This window comes from Balaenoptera physalus (assembly GCF_965194825.1).
Source record: "Balaenoptera physalus genome assembly, chromosome: 17".
Lineage (NCBI taxonomy): Eukaryota > Metazoa > Chordata > Mammalia > Artiodactyla > Balaenopteridae > Balaenoptera > Balaenoptera physalus.
The window spans coordinates 73330547-73354122 of NC_138895.1; the positions used below are offsets into that span (position 1 = coordinate 73330547).

Sequence of the window (23576 nt, forward strand, 5' to 3'; positions counted from 1 at the left end):
CTTAGAGAGGTTTTCACGAGTTCTCGATCTGTCTGGGGTTGTGTCTGAGGGCTTTAGGAATATCTGGATTAGGTGAGCTCTTGAGAGGATGGATTGTGTCTTTACCCATGGAGAGTCTCTGCCCCCTCCCCCTCCCCCCCACCCCCCGCCCTGGGCTGGCATAGAGCAAGGGTCCGATAATGTAGGTGACCGAAGGGAGGAATCGAAGGAGGAGCAGCCCTGGAACCAGGGCACCGTAGTGTCGCACGGGAGAGCCTGGCCTCTGGAACCCCCGAGGCTCCAAGATCCGGCTCTGTCGCATGACCTTGGGCAACGTAGCTGCCCTCTCATGCCTCACCTTCCTCATCTGTAAAATGGGGATAAGAGTAGCATCAACCCCAAAAGCCTACTGAGAGGGTTCCAGGTGTTCCTGTGGCTAAGTCATGGAAGGTTCTTAGCCACCTGTCAGTGTGATACAAACAGGGGCTCTTGGATTGAAGCCCAGGCAGAGTCTGTTGAGGGTTCTTTAGGAATGGAGATGGAAGAGCAGCGTCCTGGCCTTTGAACAGTCTTGCAGCGAGACCTCTAGGCAGGCCAGAGTATTGCGGAGGGCCCAGCAAGCCCCTCTCCTCTCAGGCAAAGCCAGGCTGAGCGCCGTGGTGCTGCTCCGTTCCCCGGGGAGGGAGGGCACCCTGGTCCCCGGCAGCCCTGCAGATTCCTCAGCAGCTGTCGCTTCACCTCTGGGGCCGAGGTGGAGGCAACAAGGCTGGAAACCTGCGCGCTGCGGGGAGGAGGGTGGAGTTTCGCGCAGGAAGAGTGACCCCCATATCTCCCTTCAGTGGCATTTCACGCCAACCGCAGCGCCTGCCACATTGGTTGAGAGCCTGGCCCAGGGCACTCTCCCAGCCCCCCTGCGGGGAGGGCTATGCCCATTTCACAGATGAGGGTCAGCGGGGGCTCAGGCTCAGAGGTGTGGTCCTCCTGCACTTTACACCCGCCTCCTCCAGAGATGCTGGGCTCACCCCCTCTGAAATCAGTGCCGCTCCCGGAGGCCTGTCTGCTGCCACTGCGCCAGGGACGCACAGGGAGTTCTCAGATGATGGGAAGGAGGCTGAGGTTGGGCAGGGACCGCCCGGGGACTTGTGTTCACTGCCGGCCCATCAGTGTCACTGCCCGCGCTGGGCAGGTGCTTCCCAGTGGCCTCTGCCGGGCAGGCGCTCAGCTGGTCCACTCCACTGCCTTGCAGGAAATCACCAGGCCGAGCAGGAGGGCAGAGAGCCGGGCAACTCCTTACCATCTGCCTGTCACTCAGAGAGTGCTTGATGGTTCCAAAAGGAGCTGCTGAGCCACGCCCTAAAGAGATGAAGAAAGGCTCCTGCCTCGCGCTCTCTCGGGCTTGGGGGTTTGCAGGAGCAATCACTGGTTGCTCTCGCCTGAGTTAGATGTGCCCCAGGCCAGTGGCACGGTGGATTCAGCGTCACAAAACAGCTGTGCCAGTGCCCCACCCACAGCGAATCGGATATATTGATAATTGTGCTGGGAGGGACCGGGACGTCTGGGCGTTTTGAAGCAACCACGTGATCCGAATGTCAGCCAGGGTTGAACTGCATTTGGTCACTTACAGGTGTGCCCTCCCTTGCCACCTAGGCACACGTGGTCTGTGAAGACCTCAGACGGATCTATCAGACGAGGGGACTCCGGAATGAGAGTAACAGTGAGAGCCAGGAGCGAGTGAGTGCCTCCAGCTGGCTGCCAGGAACTGTGCTGAGTGTGTGTATTTCTCTCAATCCTCACCGTGCCCCTCTGAGGAAAGTTCTGGAAAAATCCCCATTTTATGGATGCGAAGACCTGAGGTCACAAGGGTGAAATACATATCCAAAGGCACAGGGCTGGTAGGGTTGGAGTTGGGCTGTCCACCTCTGACTTCAGAGTGCTGACCGCTAGCTTGACCGCCCCTGCCCGGACTGTGAGTGCGGACAGCGGTTCACTGAGATCGCTGTGGCTCTGGAACTCCCATCTGGATCCTACCCTACAGAAAACGAAAGTTCCAAGTGACCTCGAGCACCACGTGTAGAAACTGATCTGAGTTGCCTTTTTGAGAAACACCTAGCTGAGGAAGTTCAGTATTTAAATGATCAGGGTTTTGTGTTTTAGGAAGACGGACATTTACATATACACAGATCCAGGGGTTTCTATTCCTGTTTGAGAGCTGTGGGCATGGCGGGGAAGAGCAAGACTGACTCTCAGAAAGCTGAGATGATCAGATACTGCCGGATGCTCTCTGGGGCCTGGAAGGCTGACGTTGCTGATATGTGGCCCCATTGGTGTCTACATTTTCCATGCTCTGCTTAGAGATTGCATTTCTTTGCGTTTATCCTCAAATGCCTCTGGGTTTGATCGTTTCTCATACCCTGAGTGCTGTTTCTAGTGCACCAGAGTTCCACTCACTCCTTTCCCATACATTATTGAAGTTTTACCAATACAAATCTTCATCATCATCATCATTATCATCGACATTGTTGTCATTTATTGCACAAACAGCACTGTGATTCCCAAGAACAGAAATGGATGAGAAAATGAAATCACTAACCACCCTCCCCTTGACCAATCAGATTGCTTTCAGATATCTGATATGTCTGTCCACACATTAACTTAGGATTTGATACAGGCATAGGTGTAGGGAATATTCTGTAATCTGACATTATATCCTAAGCATTTTTCCATTTTGTTCAAGCACCTGACTAATGACCATTTTTAAAGAAGTTCATCAAGTCGATATATCATCTTCTAAACCGGTTCTCTGTTGTTAAAAAGGAAGGTTCCTAGTAGTTTGCTGTAATATTGATACTTAAGGGTGCTTTGCACAGCTTTGTGCATACAACTCTTCTGTTCTTGGAAAATCCTTTGGACAGATTCTCAGCAGAAGGATTATTGAGTAAAAAGGCACAGTTTTATGACTCTCGACCCATATTGCCAAGTTACTCTCAAATAAGGTTTTTGACGTTAGTCCCATCAACATGTGGACATGCCCATTTCACCACAACTTCATCAATGCCAGGTATCATCAGCTTAAAAAAATTATAATTCAGTTGATGCAGAACAGTCTCTTGTTAACGTTCATACTTTTTTTATCCCTAATGAGGCCAATTGTTTTTTTTTTTTTTTTTCATCTGCTTGTTTACCAACTGTCTTGGGGAATGCTGATGTTGGCTGCTTCTTCAGCCAAATTCGTGGCTTTCCATGTGGACGCCTTCAAGTTGAGCCAGTTGCTACGCGGCCTTTACTTAAAATGAGTGAGCTTCAAAATTGAGCCTTTGTGTGAACTGCTGATTGGCACACGGGCTCCTGGGCTTGGGGGCTGGGATTGAAACCTCCTGCTCCTCACGTGCACCGTGGAGTTCTGTGCGTGATCTGAACTTGCCCTTGTAGTCTTCATGACTTCAGACTTCGTATTTGTCCCCCTAGATTTGTTTACTGAACAAGGCAGGATTTGTCTTCGGAAAGCTCTGCGACATGGCTTTCAACTATTTTTGGGCTTCCTAGCTTTAAAAAAGAAGTGAAGAAAAGTCCCACTGTTTCCTGTTAAGTCGCTTTATTTGTGGTGCTGTTTGTGTTTCTAGATTGCTTTCTCTGACTCTTCTCTTACTTCTTCACCTTGCCACATCCTGTGGGGCTGGGAGGCTCCCCCGAGCCCTGTTTAGCGCTCCCGGTCTGTCGTCGGGTGCCTGGAGTCCTCGTCTGGCTCTCCAGCTGGAACCTTCCTCCCCAGGATGGCTGAGGCCACTTGGGAGATGCCAGGATGGATTTTAAAGAGGCTTGCTGTCCCTAAGGAAGAGCAAAGCTTATGTTTTTGGGGTTGTAGGAGTGCCTACGTTCAACTCAGGGGGAATAATTGGATGGGAGTTGGAATTTCAGTTTAGACTTGGAGAATCTTAGAGTGACAGGAAACCTCCAAGGTTTTATCCCCTCCACAGTGTTTCTGAGGGTCGTGTCCCTGTGGCTTGCATCCCTCCCATGCTGGACAACCTGTGTTTTTCTTGTTGAATAAAACAAGGTCGTACAGACCTAATGTTCTTAAAACAAGAGTGTGGGGAAAAAAAGGGTGAGGGACTCGGGAGAGGGCTTTATTAGGTAGATCTGGCTACAAACACAGGACACTCCACACAGTACGTGTTCAAATCTGGCTGTGTGTTGAGGAAGCTCTGTGAGCCTCATTTCACCCATCTGTCACTTGGGGACACTATAGCTGTGTTTCAGGATTGGTGATCACGTGGAAAGCCCACCAGCGCCCAGCACTGAGGAGGCTGGAGACGTGTGGCCGTTATGAGTGATTTCTGTAGGATTGATCCGTTCTTCGATGCCAGGGTTTCCTTCCTTTGTGCTGCTTCTTGGGTTGACAGTTGACCTGGGGTCACGGGAGAGCATTTCCACTTGTGAGAAGTCTTGCTCTTCTGCTGTCCTCCCTGCCTTTGGAGAAGCTGCATGACTGCTTGGCTGGCCCCATGATGTGGGCAGATAGAAACCCATGGGTGACTTCAGACCAGACCCGTCTGAGTGTCTGGGAGCTGTGATTTCTTGACAAGGAAGGGACTGGTTTCTTCTTTTTAGTTTCTTGCCTCTCTCATCCCTGACATTTGTGGACTGAGTCCCATTTCTGCCTCAATGGCTCCCGGGGCGGTTCTTACCAGGCCCCTGGGTCTAGACCCTGAGCCCAGCTCTGGGGAGTGATCTGAGGAACACTGTCCCTCTTTTGGGAAGTGGAGGGGTTGCTTTTCCTCTGCCTGGGATCGGATTCTCCACTTGTTGTTCCTTTTGCTCTTTGAACCAGGCTTTGAGGGTCGGGACTTGTGGACTTGCACTTGGGGTGCCAAGGCATTGGGGGTCACCACCCCCATGCCCACAGAGTGGGAGTCTCATACCCCCAAGCAGCAGACCTCAGAGGACACATCCAACACCCCCAGCCTTTGAACTAACTGTTGGGGAGATTCAGGGTCTCCAGCTGCACCTTCCCTTCCCTACCGCTGACATGCTGTGTGAGTTTAGATGAGCCCCTTGGTTCTTTTTTTTTAAAAATAAATTTATTTATTTATTTATTGTATTTTTGGCCGCGTTGGGTCTTCGCTGCTGCGCGCGGGCTTTCTCTAGTTGCGGAGAGTGGGGGCTACTCTTCGTTGCGGTGCGCGGGCTTCTCATTGCGGTGGCTTCTCTTGTCGCGGAGCACGGGCTCTAGGCGCACGGGCTTCAGTGCTTGTGGCACGTGGGCTCAGTAGTTGTGGCTTGCGGGCTCTAGAGCACAGCCTCAGTAGTTGTGGCGCACGGGCTTAGTTGCTCCGCGGCATGTGGGATCTTCCCCGACCAGGGCTCGAACCCGTGTCCCCTGCATTGGCAGGCGGATTCTTAACCACTGTGCCACCAGGGAAGTCTGCCCCTTGATTCTTGAAGCTTCATTTTCTTTCTTTGGTAAAGTAAGAGGATGAATGTTCGAAGCTTTCACGCTGTCTTAAAGCCCTCAAACCCCTTTGGCCCAGCTGAAGTCTGTGTGCAGGCCTTATGTAGATAACTATTAAAGCAGGGCTGTTGGAGTCAAAATGGGGATATGGTCCCCATGCTGCCCCCTCCTCAACGCCATTGAGCCCCCAGGAGGGGCCTCACAGGAGGCTCTTGAAGCCCAAGGGATTTGTGGAGTGCAGTTGGAAAGGGTGGCACAGATGGTTCTTACGCAGGCCTGTGACCGATGATTAAGTAACGGCAGCATCACTTTTGAGCGTTCTGGTGCCTTGCACAGGTGCTGTTCGGTCCCCGTGGGCACTCCGGTAGGTTTGTATCGCAGAGGCTCTGGGAGGTGGGTTCTTCCTAGCCGGGGTCGTGCAGGAAGGAAGTGTTGGAGCCTCAGTTCCAGCCCAGATCGCTCGGCAGCAAAGCCTGTCTGCCTGAACTCTGAGCTTTACTGCCCCTTGACATCTGTACCTTCAGCCTGACACTCAGCATCCCGCTGGCCCTGGAGGTGGGTCTCCTCTGCCTACCACCTGTGATGGCCCCAGCGTTTAGCCTTTTAGATGCTCCCAGCTCAGGGAAGAGTAATAGGCCAAAGTCCTCTGTGTTTTCTAGAATACACTGTCCTGCTTAACAAATAGCCTCCGTGACGTCACTCATTTCATAATTTTCCCAAGTAAACTTTATCCCTTTCCCATTGTCCTCATAACTTACTCTTGTTTGCACAAATACCAGGCTCCTATTTATTCCCCTTTCCCTTGGCACTTCTATCTGTTTCCCTGGGCATCACCCTCAGAAATGAGGACTGTCAGTGGGTTGGGTGGGTGCCAGGGTGAGGATGGCCCCCAGGGTCTGTACATTTCTTAGGGGGACTGAGGCTGGCGTCTGGGGCTCTCCAGTGTTGATTCTGCCCCTGAGGCTGCTGTCTCAGAATGGAGGCTCTAGGCCCCTCCCAAGTCCCCATCTGCTTCGGGAACACGGCAGCCTAGGCATCCCAAGCAACTGTCCAAAACCTAAGGGATGGATGATTTAAGAAATCTTGCACCAGTTCTGAAGCTTAGGTTCCCAGCTGTCACTAGCGCCTCTGTTTCACAGCCTCGATGGCTTCCTGTCCCTGTAGAATTAAGTCTCCAAACTGCAGTACTGTGTTCAGGACCTTCCATCAACGTTGCTTCCCCTGGTAATGGGAACATCACAGCCCACATACATGGTGATGGATGTAATGGTTATGGAAGGCATTCCCTATCTTACGTCCTGGGCTGTCACGGCAGCCCCACGATGAGAGTGGTTACATACCGGGTATCTGACGAGCAGTCAGAACTCAGCTGACCAGTGCTAATGCCTCGTTTCTCTTGTTTCATATGCCTTCCTCCATTCTCTCACTTCTTTCAAGCTGCTGATTGCAGGTCACCTTCTCTAGGGAGTTCTCTGTGAGTGGCTTACTTGTCATCTTCATTGTGAATATTTCTTGAGCACCACGATAAATGCTTACATGGATGACATAATTTAACCTATACAGAATCATTATTTTTCATTTGTTGTCTAGCTGCTTTAGGTGTGACTTTCTTGTTCAACCAAGTATGTCTGTTTATATATCCATTGGTCCATCCAGTCATCACTGAATCATTCAACAGGGCTCCTTTCCTGTACTGGGTGCCGGGAGAACACAGATGAAGAATATGCACCTCTTCCTTAAGGACCTGGGACTCATCACACGTTAAAACAACTACAGGTGTTTGCTAATTCACAGCTCTCCTTCATTGATCATAGCCTTGAGCCCAGCCTCGGCCTCCTTGTCAATAAGGCAGCTGTCCCAACTAGGGGTGGTCTGTTCACTCGTCCTGGCCCTAAAACCTTCATCCTGGTGGCACAGGGCCTGATCATCAATCATGAGAACCTTCTTGTTGTAGGTTGGGTTTCCTGGGAAGCAGATGCTGAGATTGAGGTTAGTAAGTGGGATGTTTATTGTGGGGTGCCTTTGGAATCAACAGCTGTGAAACTGAGGGGGAAGAAATCAAGAAGGAGCAGGGTGAGAAGCTGAGCTGTGACAATGGCTATCCAAGACCCCAGCCAACCCCCTGGGAGCCCTGGCGCTAGAATGGCCTTTCAGAATTGCCCAGAATTGAGATGAGGATTGATTAGTCATTGTTTGAAGGCTCCCTTGGGAGGGTGTGCCACCTTGAGCAAGGCAGTGTCTTCAGCCAAGACAGTCTCCAAAGAAGGCCAACAGCTGAGGGTCATCTTCTGCCAGCACGTTCGGCAATTGCTTTGGATGATGGCTGGATGGATCGATGTCTGCTTTGTTCACCATTCTATCCCCAGTACCCAGCACACAACAGGCACCCAGTATTTTGGGGGATGGAATTACTTAAGCTTTATGGAAACAGCATGATTAAGTCATCCAGCAAGTATTTACTATTTTAGCAATGATTTTTTTTAGCGTCTATTATATGCCAGGCACCATTGCTGCGCTTATGGAGTTTATAGGCTACGGGGTTTGGGGAGGGTGGTGGTTCAACACTGGCTTCCTGGAAGAGGGGACATTCATTCTGGGGTGTGACTTCCTGGAAGGTGGGCCCTGGCCCAGTGTTGGACCCGGTGTTTCCTTGGCTCCATAGGAGATGACTTATCGAGATGGAGGGTGAATGGGTAAGGGCTGTTTTTCTCAGGGAGGGAGGGGACTCTCCATCCAGCCCACCTGTTGCTGCACCTGTCTGCCATGGGAAATTCCCTGCTGAGCTTGCGTCCACTGACGTTTGAACTCCCGGTAGCCTGGAACTTCCCCCGGGCTTCCATTGGCCTAGTGACTTTTGAGTAATTGGAGAGTGGAGGGACCACTCTTCTGAGCTGAGTGGAAACATGTATTTTTTCCTTTGTGAGTCACCAAAAACTACAGCCCAGTGTATGAGCGACCTCGTAGTTGCTTTTATTTTCCTGTATGTAAATCAACTGTCATTACAGTTCAGGAAGTAGAGACTCTGAGCAAGGAGGGTGAGATGGAATCAGTGAATTTTAGATCTGAAAGCGACCTAGAGATTGTGCCATCCAACCCCTTCCTTGGCAAGAGGCCCCAAGTGGGGAAGGGATTTACAAGGTCACCCAGCAGACTTGGACTTGGAGAGGGGGCAGGGCATCGGGCTCCCTGCAAAGTGTTAGCCAGTACAGTTCGCCGTTTCTTCCCAGCCCACTCCCCTCCCCACTGGGCACCAAGGTGTGCTCCACAGCCTGGCATGTGGCAGGTTGTTTTTATCTTCGCACGTCACCCAAGTGATCTGAGAGGCTTTTACCGAAAGTGCTAGCTTTGATGTTCTGGGTGACAAGACCCAAGTGCAGTGGCAGGAAGGGAGGTTTTTGGGGTTGGAGAATCGAAAACTATTTACCTTGGGGTTGATTTAATGATCTGACACCCCTGGGGTGGGAGGGGCGGTGGGAGGGTGTTCGTGAGAGAAAGTTGAATGTAAGTGCAGGTATGAAAAAGAGAGTTTGGGGTAGAAGGTCAGGAGGTGAAGTGCTGCCATGCTTCAGGAGAAGCTGCCTGGTAAGGCTGACCCCCCAGAAGCCTCTTCCTCCCCCGGCTACCAGTGCACCCTCTGTTTCGATGGGAGGATTTGCCTGGCACTTTACAGTTTACAAAGCATTTTCACAGATATTATCTTCTTCCGTTGACAACAGGGTAGTGCTGTCAAATGCTGTCTCCCCCATGCTTTCAGCTTTTGGGGGGAGCTTGGCGGGGAACCCGGGAATCTCTTGACTCTAGATCCTTTCTTCAGGGGACAGAGGTGGGTCCTCACTCTCCGTCCTGGGGGAAGGGTAGGGTTTAGGAACTGTTTCCGGAGCTAGACTTCTGCACTCCCCACCAGCCTCTCCCCCGCGGAGGACTTGGGCACTGTTCCCACCTATCCTGTGCCTTTGTTTCTTGAGCTGTAAAATGGCCATCCCAAGAGTCTCCACCCGCCTCCTGGGGGGTGGTAGGGCTGAGAGCACTGCCCAGTTCCTGGCACTGGAGTTGGAGAACTGGGAGAGGACTACTTTAGGTGGTGTTCCCACCTTGCTTTCGCAGCAGCTCTGGAGTTCCAGGGACCTACGGGCTGGTCTCTTGGCCACCAGATCTTAGCACCCTCAAGTGTCGTGCTGCTCCTTCTGGGTCTTTAATCGTTCTGGTCCCTCCACCCCTGAAAATAGGAGGATGTGTAGTGAGTGACAGCTGTGTACAGCGACGCGGCATTGTACAGCACGGAATGGCTCATACTCAGAGCAGGCTTACACAGGAACTGGGTTGATTTCCTTTCCTAACTTCGTATTAAAAAAATAAGTGAACAAACATTTTTGAAGAGGTAAGTCATTCACAAGACAAGCCACAGAAGGGATAAAAGAGTTTTCAGTGAAGACCCCTACCCTTTTTGTCCCCAGACCCATTTTTCTCCTCGCTGATGACACTGATGTCCCCAGTGTGTCAGGTCTCCCAGAGATCATCCTTGCGTTGCTGAAACTCCTTGAACAGGAAGCTGTGTTTCTGTGACCGCATTTCAAAACAGGTGTCGAGCATCAAATGTGTAGAGTGCTAGGGTGGCCGTGAGGGGAGAACACAGGACAGGGAGCCTGGATCTCAGCCCCCTGTAGCTGCATTGGAACCTCAGCATTACGGGGCCTGGGGCCTCGGCTTCAGGGGCAGGGCTGGGCTTGGTGCTGGCTGCTCCTTGGCCTGGAGTGCCTGCCTCCCTGCTGCCTGTGGAAATCCTGTGGATGCAGCTTGTGCGCAAATCCCAGCTCACTCGTGCTCCAGATTAAACCCCGGGCAGGAGGCTGTCTCCAGCCTCAGTTTCCTGCAGTGTGGAAGCGGAATAACAGTAGAATCTGCCTGAAGGGTTCCTGGGGGAATCAAATGACTCAAGATGCAGACAGCTCTCGTAACACTGCCTGGCATGTAGCGAAAGCCAGCCTTGGCTGCAGTGGTCCATGCTGCCTCTGCCTTCCTCCAGGGTGCCCCCCGCCCCCCGCTGGATGGCAAGGATGTGGGCCCTCCAAGCCTGGCCCTGGGACGTGGGACTAGAAGTAGCCATCATCTGTCTTTCTTTTTCTTGGCAGGAGGGGTGGTAGTTCAAATTCAACTTCAGTTTTATCCTTTGTAGTATCCTACACAATAAATCATAACATGTATACATCAGGTGACTGGGTTTTGGTGGGAAAGGCTTATGGTTTGGGCCTGCATAGATGGTCTGTACTAGACCTTTAGGCCTGTTACCACCCTCCTGCGCACCCCCCCTACCGCCGGCTCTTGGGCATCTTTTACTTGGGAATGATTTCAGACCGGCAGAAAAAATTACAACGATGATACGAGAACTACCATACACCCAGATTCACTGATTGTTAACTCTCTCTGCACCCTGCCCCCGGCACGCACACACACACACACACGCGCGCGCGCGCGCACACACACACACAATTTTTCTTCTGAACCATTTCAGGGTAAATTGCAGACATTGCCCTTTTATCCCTAAACGTTCTGCGTGTGTTTCCTAAGAACAAGGACATTCTCTTACATAACCACAGTGTAATGATCAAATCCTGGAAATTTAGCATTGCTACAATTGTATTATCTAATCCACAGGCCACGCACAGTTTCATCAGTTGCCCCAATAATGTCCTTTTGGACTGTTTCTTTCTGATTCCAGGTCAGCACTGTGTTTAGTGGCTATGTCTCTTTTGCCTCCTTTTACCCTAGAGCAGTTCCTCGGCTGTTCTTGACCTTGACATTTTGGAAGAGTCCAGGCCAGTCGCTTTGTAGGATGCCCCTCAGTTGGGGTCGGGGCCTTCATTCTTTTTTTAAATTTTTATTTATTTATTTATTTATTTATGGCTGTGTTGGGTCTTCGTTTCTGTGCGAGGGCTTTCTCTACTTGCGGCGAGCGGGGGCCACTCTTCATCGTGGTGTGCGGGCCTCTCACTGTCGCGGCCTCTCTTGTTGCGGAGCACAGGCTCCAGACGCGCAGGCTTAGTAGTTGTGGCTCACGGGCCTAGTTGCTCCTCAGCACATGGGATCTTCCCAGACCAGGGCTCGAACCCGTGTCCCCTGCATTGGCAGGCGGATTCTCAACCACTGCGCCACCAGGGAAGCCCAAGGGCCTTCATTCTTGAAAGCTCATACTGTACCCCTTGCTTTGCTACGTGTGCCCCTGTAATCCTTGGTGGTGCCATGTGGCTGGTCCATATTTTGTAGATGAGGAAACTGAGGCATAGGGAGGTCAAGTGACTGGTCCCTGGTCACATTCCCAGGAAGTGGCAGAGGTGGGATTCAAATCCAGGACTGTCAGTCTGCCTGCCAGGCAAGAGGAATAATGACAGCAATTAGACACTGAGAATAACAAAAGTGTTAAGCATTTACCCTGAGCCACACGTCGCGTTATACTTTCTACGTACATTGCTGTGGTCCCCACCCCAGTCTCGGAAGGTAGCTGCTCTCACCAGCCCTGATTTACAGATGATGATCAGAGAGGTTAAGTAGACTGCCCAGGGTGCACAGGTGCTGACTGGTGGGAACTAGCTCTCACCCAGACAGCCTGTGTTCTGAGTCTGTACAGGTTGCCTCTGCGTTCTGGCCTTCTGGATCTCATAGAATGCGGGGCAAGCGTGCAAGCCAGGCTGGGGCCTTCACCAGCTTTTCCCCCTCCAGGAGAGGCACAGGAGTACCTGTGTTTATGTCCTTTTCCAGGGCCTTCTCCAGGGGGAACAAACACATCCCAAGGCCAGAGCCTGCTCTCAGGGGCTTCCTGGGGGAAGCCGTCTTGTCCTCTGCTCCTGTAGGCACTGCAGCCCACCACTATGGTCTGTTTGCTGTGAACGGATGGCATTTTGATGATTTCCAGGTCAGGAGTCCCCGTGCGGTCGCTTATTTCATGGCTGGCTCACTCTCTCCTGCCAAGCATCCCAGGGCCCTGTATGGGGTGGCTGGTCCCGGCTGCCATCAGTGTGCCCAGGTGGCCCTGCTGCCCAGGCAGCATCCATGTGGCGTCCGGGCCAGCTGCCCGGTGACACGGTGGCCTTGCTCACAGCAGAGCTGGTGATTAATCACCGGTGCTGTATGTCACACTCTGTGCCCCTTACCTTCTCGTTGGAGAAAGGAAGATGGTACAGCCCCTTTTTTCAGGTGGTAGAAAGGAGTAGACGCTCTGGAACTGTGACACGCTTGAAATGCTATAGGCAGAGCAAGGAAGATCCCGGCCAAGGGGCTGGTGTCTGGGCCCCCATCCGCCTCTCACTTCCTTGGGACCTTGGGGGTCACGGGTCTGCCCGTCATGGGCACTCAGGCTCCCCGTTCATCAGAGCACAGCGCTGGGCCCCAACAGTGATCTCCCTCCGTCCCGGGCGACATCAGGGAAGTATTGTCAGCACCCCTGTGAAAGCCCATGGCCCCCTTGGTTCAGGTTCAAGTGTAGAGTATCTCCGTGAGCCACAGAGCAGGTGAAAGTCTATCCTTTGGACAGCGTGTCAGGCAGGAAGGTCTAGGAGCAGCAGCCCCTTCACCCTTCAGGCCCAGGCCGTGGGCACATGCTACCTGCTGGCCCTCCTCCTGCCGCCCTGCTTCCTCTTCTGCTGGGGTTGCCAGATTCCTGGGAGGAGCGGCCGTGCGCATCCCGTCACCCTGTGCCAGGCCACTCTCCTCTTTCCCTGGCTCGTCTCTCTACGTGACCGCACTGCCTGTCAGGCTCCGTGTGTTTAGGCAGGGCTGTGACCTTCCCACTCTGTGACCTTCCCACTCCGGCCACCCTGGCCAGCCCAGGCCGCCCTCCCCCCATGCTCTGGCAGCGCGCCTCTCTCTGGCTGGGCCGACTCCTGGGAGAAAGTTAGAAATTTTAGTTCCCTAATTTCCATGGAACATTGCTCCGTGCATATGGTTTAAAACATTAATTAAAAACATTAATCAATCTGGCTGCCTTGGAGAGAGGTTCTTTTTCTGTAGGAGCCGATGTCCTGGTTCCTGCAGGCTCCTTACAAGGAGGAGGGGTAGGGGTGAGTCCGCACACCAACAATTCAGCCACGGATTTGCCGACACCAGTCAGGCAGCCTCCTTAGCCCGAGCTTTAGTTTCCACATCTGTAAAGGGGAGATGATGGTCATACCTGTGACCTGACCTCCTGGGGTCCTGGTAGGTGCTCACGGAGGTCCGGGAGGATATTCCTTAGCAAAGTGTCCCATACCGAGTGTGCACCTAAGTGGCACTGTTGATATGATTAATTACATTTCCCTAGTACTTGTAGTTTACAGAGCCCCTTTTGCGTGCACTATCTCACTTCATCCTGGCAGCACATCTGGGAGATGGGGTAAGTGTCATAATCCATTCCATTTCACAGATGAATAAACTGAGACGTGAGAGCCACAGCCAGGCCTGGAGCTGAGTAGCTGTGACGCAGACCTCAGCTTTTAGTGCTGTTTGCGTTGGCTTCACTTGTGCCCTTAGCCCCGTGTACTGAGGCCCCGCACTGAACGAGTCATGGTGGTGAGACAGGAAGAGGGGAGACCTTGTTTCCCCACCCCCCCCCCGCCCCGATTGGGAGGAGACGAAGAAGTTAGGGCCCGGGCACGTGCTTAAGTGCGGTATTAATGGCAGCTGACGTTTGTAAGTGTTCCTAACGCGCCAGGCCAAGAGCTAAGCTCTGCAGAGGTTCTCACCTCACACTAAGAGCAAACCTTTAAGATGATAAACTGAGGCTCAGAGAGCTGAAGCCGCTCGTTCAGGCTCCTCAAAGGACCTTTTCAGTCTCAGAGCTGGGATGCCAAGCCAGGCACTCTGACAAGAGCCTACAGTCAACCAGGAAGCTGGGCTGCTGCCTTTTTTGGGTAATGAAGCGAATGCATTTCGACAATGAGGCAAAAAGTGCTTTCCTGGTCAAAATGTCTGAGAAGCGTGGGAGGCTGCCCGCAGAGGGAGCGTGGATGTGCTGAGGATGGCATCTTTCTCAGCGCATGGCTAGTCAAGGGGGCTTCTCTGAGGGAGGGGGGATTTGCCCTCTCCTGCTGGGAACTGGGATTCGGATGGATTAAACCAGCGCTTGATGGGAGCAGACAGGAACTCTCTGGGGCTTGCGGAGCTCTTGTAGGTCGGTCCGTGATGCTAACACATCCAAGGGAGGAACGTGACAACCAGAGGCTTCGGAGAGGCAAACCGGGGCCAAGTTTTTTTTCCTGGAGGAGAGAGAGGGAACTGACGGCGGGGAATCCAAACTGCCCGGCCTCCTCCCTCTCCGCTGAGAGAGCAGCCTGTGTGCTGCTCCGGCTGTCCCAGACTTGAGGGCAAATTCCCCTTCAGAACTTGTCAGCCTTCTATCTCCCGAGTCTGTGCTCACCGAGCCTCTTCTCCTTGATGATCTGGCTGCCACGAGGCTGGGAGTTTTTGCGGGGAGTAGGGGTGGGCAGGAGGGAGGTCTGGAAGGGGAAAGGATCACCCCGTTGTAAATGTAACAGTGTGGCTTTCTGTGGGTGCCGCCCCGCCCCTTGAAGGAGAGGAGAGGGTCCGTGTCTGTGCCCACCCAGCTGAGCGTTCAGCCCTGCTTCCTGGGATTTTAGGAGGTCCTCCCAGAGCTGGTAAACCAGGGGCGGCCCCTGGGTCCCATTCCCCACACCACTCCACCCTTTTGGCCTCTTCATGTAAGCCATCTCCATTAGCAGTTAGGATAAGAATCTCTGGCGAGGCTACGTTTTTGGTTCCCTGAGTAACGCATGATGTCCACTGATCCCATGTTACTACATGACAGTGTTGAGGGCAGATAAAGCTTACAACCAAGTTAATCTGATGCAGCTTCCGTGATTCACGTCCTCCCCACCGTCCGTAGAATGGGTTGGGCTTCCAGGGACTGGCCATTCTCAGAATTAAGTTGTTGGGTATGTTTCTCCTTCCCCTCTACCCAGAATTCCTGGAATCAGATGAATGAAAAAGCTTTAGTGGGGAAGGAAGGGGACCATGATTGATGGAGGGGGGGCTTGGGAGTCAGGAACAACTGACCCTCTGTGGCCTGGCTGCTTACGTGACTTCTGAAATATGCAGCTGCCAAGACCGATCTCATAGGGTCAAGTGGCTTCATGTGTTCAAATGTCCAACACAGTGCTTGGCGCATAATAGCTACTCAATAAATGCCTGCTCTTCAGATGCTTTTCATTTAGCATATAGTAAATATGCACTTCTTATTTTTTAAATGAATGAAATCTCTCATTACCAAATTCATTCATGTGAGCACTGACACTAATAATTCCCTTTTCTTGTATATTTCTAGCATCCTGTTCCACCTGGGATTTAGGTGCCTTTAATTTGAAAAAAAAAAAATACGTATCCATTCAGTACTCCAGAGGGACTTGAAAACTGTTCTTCCCTGAACTAAAGCTGGAATATCATGGGATGTGAAGAATCAAGGTAAGGGATTTTCTCCTCTTGAGCCTTATGGAACCAAAGATGGCTATTGGAATTGGTGATCTCTCGCAACACAGCTTGGGGTGTGGTTTTTGACTGCTCGGCCCAGCTTCCTGTGCTTGGGAAGCTGGCTTTCCATAACCCTGATACACAGGACCTGGTTCTCAGCGCCTGGACCTTGGGCCAGGGGGCAATCCCTCTGTCCCCAGCTGAGGAAGGAGTCCACCATCTCCTAGGTGGATATACCACACTTTCCCCCCTGGCAGAAGGTGAGGATGGTCCAGCCATCCTGCTGAGATGTGTGGAGCCCACCCTGGGGAGAGGATGGATAAGTCTGGTGGGATTATGTGATCAGGTCAGCAGACCTTCGGGGGCATCCAGAAGTGATCTCTTCCCCTCTCCCCGCCTGCTTGCACTGCGTGCGCCAGCTTCCAAGTCTCAGGCTGCTTGGGGTAACGGGTAAGAGGTTAAAACTGACGGCTTTAGGCAAACCCGTTTTCCTGGTTTTGCTACTTGCCTCAGCCTCCCCAAGCCTCAGTTTCCTCATTTGTAAAATTGGGGTCCTATTAGTGCCCCAGGAGGATGTTATGGGTGCTGAATGAGATGGTGGAGATAAAGAGTTTACCATTCTGCCTGTCATGGAGGAGGAAATGCTCCAAAACAGAAGAGGGTTTTTGTTTGTTTGTCTTCAGTGCATTAATTACACCATTTAGAGGTCCTGCCATGCAGCAGGCTATTTCCAAGTCCTTGCTCTGCTGTCCTCTCTGCCTTTCACCTGCCACCAAGTCTGCCTGCGAAACGGCTTGTGAGTCACCTTCGGTCGTGCACAGCCCCCTCGACCTGAGCGGAGTTGATTGCTCCCCACACTGGGCTGTAGCCGGCAGTTGGAGGCATGCCTTTATGTGCCATGTGACTTCTCCTGCCCTCCCCTGCCCGTCCCCCGACTCATCCCCCCAGTCACTGGTGAGCTTGTTTAGAGCAAGGACTCTTACACCCCAGCGTTGGGCCTCCCATTGTGGACACTGAAAGAACAAATGAATGAATAATTGAAAAAGAGGGCATAGAGAGGAAAAGCCAGAGTGGGAACCAAAGGGAGAAAGTTTCTAAAGATTTAGAGCAAAGAGTGAGGTCGGTTGCATCTTTTCTTTTTCTTCAGCAAGGTGTTGAGAAGAATAAGTAACATGATGGAAAAAGGAAAAATGAGTCCTACCACACATTGGAAAGCCCTTCAAGGGTGGAAATTTGGGTGAGAAAGTGTGAACTGGTGAGGAGACAGTTAGGGAAGCAGAACTGGGGAAGCAGCTGAGGGTCGTGCCGACGTGCTCCTCCTCGTGTTGGTGTGACCCGCAGAGATGGAGAGCACGAGGCCTTGCCCTTCGGTCAACGTGGGGGCCAGCCCTGACACACAGAGGGTTCTCCACATTCACCAGGCATCTGGGAGGCCTGGGGAGGGCCCCTTGTCCATTCCGAGAGGCTTCCCGGGGAAGGTGCTGCCCCTTGAGACTCTTGGCAGATGCGTATGAATGAGACCTACCAGGAGCTGAGCTGATGAACACTGGCGAAGCCTTTCCGTCCTCGGGCACTCAGCGGCCCTGCACGGTCACGTTCCCCACTCGCTTTTAAAAGCCTGAACTTCCCCAATGGGTTTCAGTGAGGCAGGTTTGTTTCTTTTTTAATTAATTAATTTATTTATTTATTTTTGGCTGTGTTGGGTCTTCGTTTCTGTGCGAGGGCTTTCTCTAGTTGCGGCGAGCGGGGGCCACTCTTCATCGCTGTGCGCGGGCCTCTCACTATCGTGGCCTCTCCCGTTGCGGAGCACAAGCTCCAGACGCGCAGGCTCAGCAGTTGTGGCTCACGGGCCTAGTTGCTCCGCGGCATGTGGGATCTTCCCAGACCAGGGCTTGAACCCGTGTCCCCTGCATTGGCAGGCAGATTCTCAACCACTGCGCCACCAGGGAAGCCCCCCCATTCGCTTTTATTCCACGATCTACCTGCTGATTCTGGTGTCAGAAGGCAGCTGCAGTGAGTGCAGCTCTCAGGCCATCCTGTGAGAGCGCTGCATGCCTTTTTTGGGCCCTCGAGCACTCCACCAGCCCTTGAGTTTTGTTTCAGAAGCCCACGCTCCCGGTCCAGGCCATCCGCTTGGGCAGCAGGAGTGTGTGCGTGGACGTGCAGTCACCTGTTCTGGGATTCCCCCCTCCCGGTAGCACCTGCAGGGCTGGAGCGGGCTGTTCCCGCGTCCGGGAAAACGGCAGATAGGAGTCCTGCCACTGGGGCGGAGGATCTGAAAGCTGGAAGGACCGTTCTGTTGATGGAGGAAAGGCTTGGCAGGTCTGTCTGGGGAGTAATGGGAGAGGAAGTTCCCTAGAATTCAGCCGCTGGGAGCAGACAGAGCAGGAGGGGACGCTGGGAATCCGAGGCTCGCAGGCCTGAAGGCGTCCCCGGTCAGGACTGCTCTGTCCTAGGGGCTCTGAGAAAAGCCCAAACATCTGTGCTCGTGCCTGTGGTTCTACTTGTTCTAAAGGCACTGCTCTCCCGCTGGGAGCCTGTCTTCCCTCATCCCTGCCTAGAAATCAGCTCACCTGGGCTGCACGCCAACAGCAGGCCTCCACACCCTTCCCATCCCTGGGACTGTTTGCACTGTTCCCGCCGTAACCGGGATTTTACCCCAGTTGCACTTCCCTCTACCCGCTGTGACCCTGGGCAAGTCCTTTATAGCTCTCCACACGTCTTTTTCTCAGCTGCAGCACCTGGCCTGAGGAGATGGTCAGTGAGAGGGAGCCCTTGTTATCTGCTTCTCTGCCCCCTCCTTACCTGTCTGGCTCCTGACAGTGTGACTCTCTCGCACCCCGGCCCCCCCTCGCACCTGCACGCAGCGTTGCCTTCTTCCCTTTGACGCTCACCTTGCTTTTCTGGACTCCTCTCCTGGGCCCGCCTCCCTCTGGGAGCATCTCTTGGGTCCTGCCTGATACTCCCAAGCCAGCCCTCTCTAGTCTTTGGTGAGAGGGTGTCTGAAGGCACCTGCCCGCCTGTCCTCAGACACGAGCCAGCCCTGGTCTTTGGCCACAGGGTACGTGTGTCAAGGTTGCTTCCTTTATTCAGTGTCCGGAGTGTTTGCTGAAAGAATTCCCGACCCACTCGGAACTCTACCCTTGAAACAGAAACGGATTCTCAAAACACCTCTGCTACTGGCCCATTTTACTATTACTGTTTCTTGTGGTTTCATATTGAGGTTTTGGCTCATTGCATTTGACCTGGAGTTTATTTTTAGTAGTGAAGACAGAGTTCAATTAATGTCAGAACAGGAGGGCAAATGCAGAGGAGGGATTCATAAGTCTAGGGGAAAATGTGCCTAGTTTTGCTTATTCTGATAACATCTGTCACACCAGCAGACGCCGAGCTTTCTCGGCGGTGCCCGCGATGGGCTTTGCAGAGGCTGGAAGTCCGAGCCACCCCCTGAAAGCGAAAGCGTTTCTGGGTCTCCTTCAGTCCAATGTATCCAGCAGCTGGCCACACGGATGAGTACCCACCGCAGTTATCACTGCGGGTGATAGTTATTATAATCAATATTAAAGGCCAGGCTTTGGAACCTTCACTTCTTATCTCCCCAGTGGCTTTGGGTTCCTTCTGTCTCCGGAAGCAGCGTCCAACTTGTGTGAACACCAGCTCTTCTCCTTCGATTGGGAATGTTTTGAGAACAGGCTCTGGGTCTTGCTCTCTCTTTCGCCCCAGCTTTTGGCACCATGACAGGCGTACAGGACATGCTTGGGGAATGTTTTCTTGGATTGCCTGCACTTTTGGACACTGAGTTGGGGTTAGAAAGTCAGAAATCATGCACGGAGTGCTGTTCCTTCAAGGGCTCCCGGGTCTGTTCTGGGATTTTGGGGAAACTAAGCACTGTTTGCTTAGGACTTTATAGAGTTTATAAAAGTTCTTTTTGGTTCTTCCGTCTTTCTTTTATCCCATGACTATTTACGGAGAACCTGCATTGTGCCACTCCGCAGGATGCCTGCAAAAAAGGAGGGACGAACCACTGTTCTGGCCCCCAAGGCAATCCGGAGACGGAGGCTGGCTTTATGGATTCCCGTTATGGACTATATGTTCGTGTCCCCCCCCCCCCCCCCAAAGTCAGATGTAGAAACCCTAATCCCCAGTGTAATGGTGTCAGGAGGTGGGGCCCTTGGGAGGTGGCTGGGTCATAAGGGTGGAGCCCTCAGGATGGGATTAATGCCCTTATAAGAAGAGACACGGGAGAGTAACCTCTCTCTCTGCTCTCTGAGATGTGCAGACACAGCCAGAAGACAGCCTTCTGCAAACCAGGAACTGAGTCAGCTGCACCTTGATCTTGGACTGCCGGCCTCCGGAACCGTGAGGAATAAATTTCCATTGTTTAAGCCACGCAGTCTGTGATATCTTGTTTATAGCAGCCTGAGCAGGATAGGACTCCTGTATTTCACAGACGGATGAGTTGGAGACGCAGAGCAGTTGTGCTGCTGGGAGCCCCCTGCTAGTTGGTGGTGGATCTCACAAATGAGCACAGATCTTCTGAATCCAGGCACCTGAACCTGCTCCCCCGCTGCCCGCCACGTGATCCGCAGGCGTGTCTGGACTTTCTCTTTGCTGCTCCTCTCTGCTCCATCTGTTTCTCCCTCCCCTCCCCTCCCTTCTTCTCCCTTTTTCTCTGCTGTCCCCCTTTTCCCCTCTCCCAGTTCTTGTTGCTTCTGCAGATGAAGATCTTTCTCTCTATGGTGCCTTTCGGGGGAAGGTACCTGACGGTAATGGCGTTGTACTTGTGCTCTTCCTGCCTGGGGTGGTGTCTGTCCCACCGAATCCACTGCCCCAGCACCTAGTGTGGGGACTGGCGTGATGTAGCAACTTCCTCCCTCCCTCCCTGCCCTCTTCCACTGTCCCACTGTGAGCCAGGTGTTGCACCCAGCTATGGGAGACAACAGAGTAGGTAAAAAACGCCCTGGGGGAGACACGGTATATTCGAACAACTGTTGTTTGCACAGCGTCATGGACCGGATGTTTGGACACCCTCCAAATCCCCAGCTTCGTATGCTGAAAGTCCTAACCCTGAGTGTGGCTGTACTGGAATTAAGGGAGTAATTAGGTTAAATGAGGTCATGAGGGTGGAGCCCTGCTCTGATAGGAGAGTTCACTAGAGACCTCCCTCTCCCTCTCTCTCTGCCATGTGAGGACACGGCGGGAAGGCGGCTGTTTGCAAGCCAGGGAGAGAGCTCTCAAATCTCGAGACCCTTGATCTCGGACTTCTGTGCTCCAGAACTGTGAGAATAAACGTCTGTTGTGTGAGCCACGAAGCCTCTGGTGTTTTGTTATGGCAGCCCGAGCTGACTAAGACACACGGTGGATGCACGTCTCAGGCCATAGGCTGCAGGGTAGTTTGATTGCCTTGGTCCCAAAGCCTCTCTTGTGGCGTCGAGCCGAGGCTGATGCCTGTGAAGCTTCCCAGTCCCATCTTTAAAACAAGGAGCCCAAACCGAGTTCTCTTGTCCTGCTCTGTCTGAATCCGGACGTTCAGGGTTTCCCTAAGCTGGACCCAATTCTATGTTTTCACTCTTCTTCCTTGCTCAGGTGTACTTAGGTGTGTACTGAACTCTCCTGTGGTCGTAGCATCAGGCTCCTGGAAGCAGCAGCAGCTCTGGACTCCTGGTCTTGCTCCTTGTGATCCACTGGGCTGCCTCCCTTTTAAGATGCTCTCCCCATGTTACGGGAGATCGTTCATTGCGTTAGTCGTTTGTGCATTCTACTGGTCCATCAGTTTGCCTCCTGAAGTACTAAGCACTGGGTACTCTAATAGCTCCTGTTAGGCACCACTAATAACGTTCTGTCCTTATAGGAGTAGCAGTGGTGCGTATGTTGTATGATGAAGATTCTGCTACTAATACTACCAGTAATAATAGTAAAAATAATAATAGCTCAAATGTATTATTCATAGTGTTCCCAACACCTTACATATATTATCTCAATTGCTTTTCAGAGCATATGAGGAAATGGGGATTAACTAATATGCCCAAGATGGCAAATGGAGGCGTCTCTCCATGGGATGGATGTGAAGCCCATGCTAGTGCTGCTATGTGCTTTTGCATAATTTCAAGCTCTCTCTTTTTTTAACTTGAGGCTAACGTTTAGAAGCTTTTACTAATGAGAGGACTGTTTGCTAAATTGATGTAAGCGCTACACATCACCAATAACTCCGTCCTGCTGTGTCTCGCCATGCCTTTTACCGTAGCCCCCAGACGCCTCCTGTTCCTTCCAGGAGACCTCCCAGCTTGGGCTCTAGGTTTTCTCCAGGTTTCACCCATCCTTTTCTGCTCTCCAGGGACCCAGGTTTACCTGGCGGAACTGGACAAATTGTGAGATCCAGCAGGTTTTTTTTGTTTTTAATTTTTAAAATTTTTATTTATTTATTTTTGGCTGCATTGGGTCTTCGTTGCTGCGTGCGGGCTTTCTCTAGTTGCGGTGAGCGGGGGCTACTTTTCGTTGCGGCGCACGGGCTTCCCATCGCAGTGGCTTCTCTTGTTGCGGAGCTCGGGCTCTAGGCGTGCGGGCTTCAGTAGTTGTGGCACACGGGCTCAGTAGTTGTGGTGCACGGGCTCAGTTGCTCCGCGGCATGAGGGATCTTCCCGGACCAGGGCTCGAACCCATGTCCCCTGCATTGGCAGGCGGATTCTTAACCACTGCGCCACCAGGGAAGCCCCCAGACCCAGCAGGTTTTATCCCTGGTTTGTAATGGAGTGAACAGCAGAGCTCCACACAGCTGTCTAGTGACCTGGCTTCTTCCGGGACGCAGGTGGCTTTCAGAAACCCTGAGCTGCCAAGGCTCCGCGTCCTCCTTGTTGCTCTCAGTGATGCCTGGTCTGCTGGGAGTTCACACTCTTTGGCTCCCAGCCATTTTCTCTCCAGTTCTGTCCCTCTCCTGGAGCTGGTTGTAATGGTGCCTTTATGAAGAAAATACCCATTGTGGGATGCAAGGCATCTGGAGGATATTTTTTTTCCCCCTCCAAAGATGAAACCTTAAGACTGAGGGATCCACCCTCAGTCTTGTAGGCCAAGCATCCTACAAGGTCTGGCCACAAGGACTCAGAGGGGCATTCTTCTGCTGTTGCAAAGCAGAGGCCCCCGGCTTCATCCCCGCGGGAAATCAGAAGTGGGAGGGCCTTTAAAAAACGTTGGCTTAAGGAAAAGTTTCATCAGAATAGAAATAAGAGGGAAAAAAGAAAAGCCCATCTAAAGTGTCACCCTCCCTGAGCTGGCCTCTCCCCTGAGTATCAGCACTACCCCTGCTGGAGTGGGAGCTGAATTGGGAAAGCGACTGGCCATGGGGGGCGGGGGTGGGGGAGGGGTACTACACAGGGAGCAGAAAGGAGATGCGTGCCCAGATCTCTCTGCTTCGCCACCTGCCAGCCCCTTGCCAGCTGGGATGAAGGCTCTAGGTGCTTTTGAGCCTCGGTTCCTTGCTCTGAGGACCCAATGACACGGTTCCCTGTGACTCCTCAAGTCACCGGAGATGCTCCACCCACGGGCGCTGAGCTGAGGAATTCATTGGTCATTTGCTGCCAGGGTTTGAACTTCATTTTCCTCAGCTCTAATTGAAAGCAGAGTGCTGGATGGCTGCCCTGGTCTGTCAGTCCCTCCCAGCTTACACATTTCACATCCACGCCAGTTCCCTTTTCGGGATTGA

The 23576-nt window shown here is 52.6% G+C and overlaps 1 protein-coding gene across 7 annotated transcripts in view; it reads left to right on the forward strand.

Annotated features, from left to right (window-relative positions):
• The window catches only part of LOC309647105 (uncharacterized protein), a 408982-nt gene that overhangs the window by 134128 nt on the left and 251278 nt on the right, over positions 1-23576 (forward strand). For 6 of the 7 annotated variants that reach the window (XM_082434108.1, XM_082434107.1, XM_082434109.1 and 3 more), the window contains exon 4: positions 15738-15874. The gene's annotated coding sequence lies outside the window, so the exon portion shown is untranslated. Of the gene's footprint in view, positions 1-15737; positions 15875-19875; positions 19972-20159; positions 20240-23576 lie in introns of all 7 variants that reach the window. The other variant, XM_082434106.1, reaches the window with a different exon arrangement.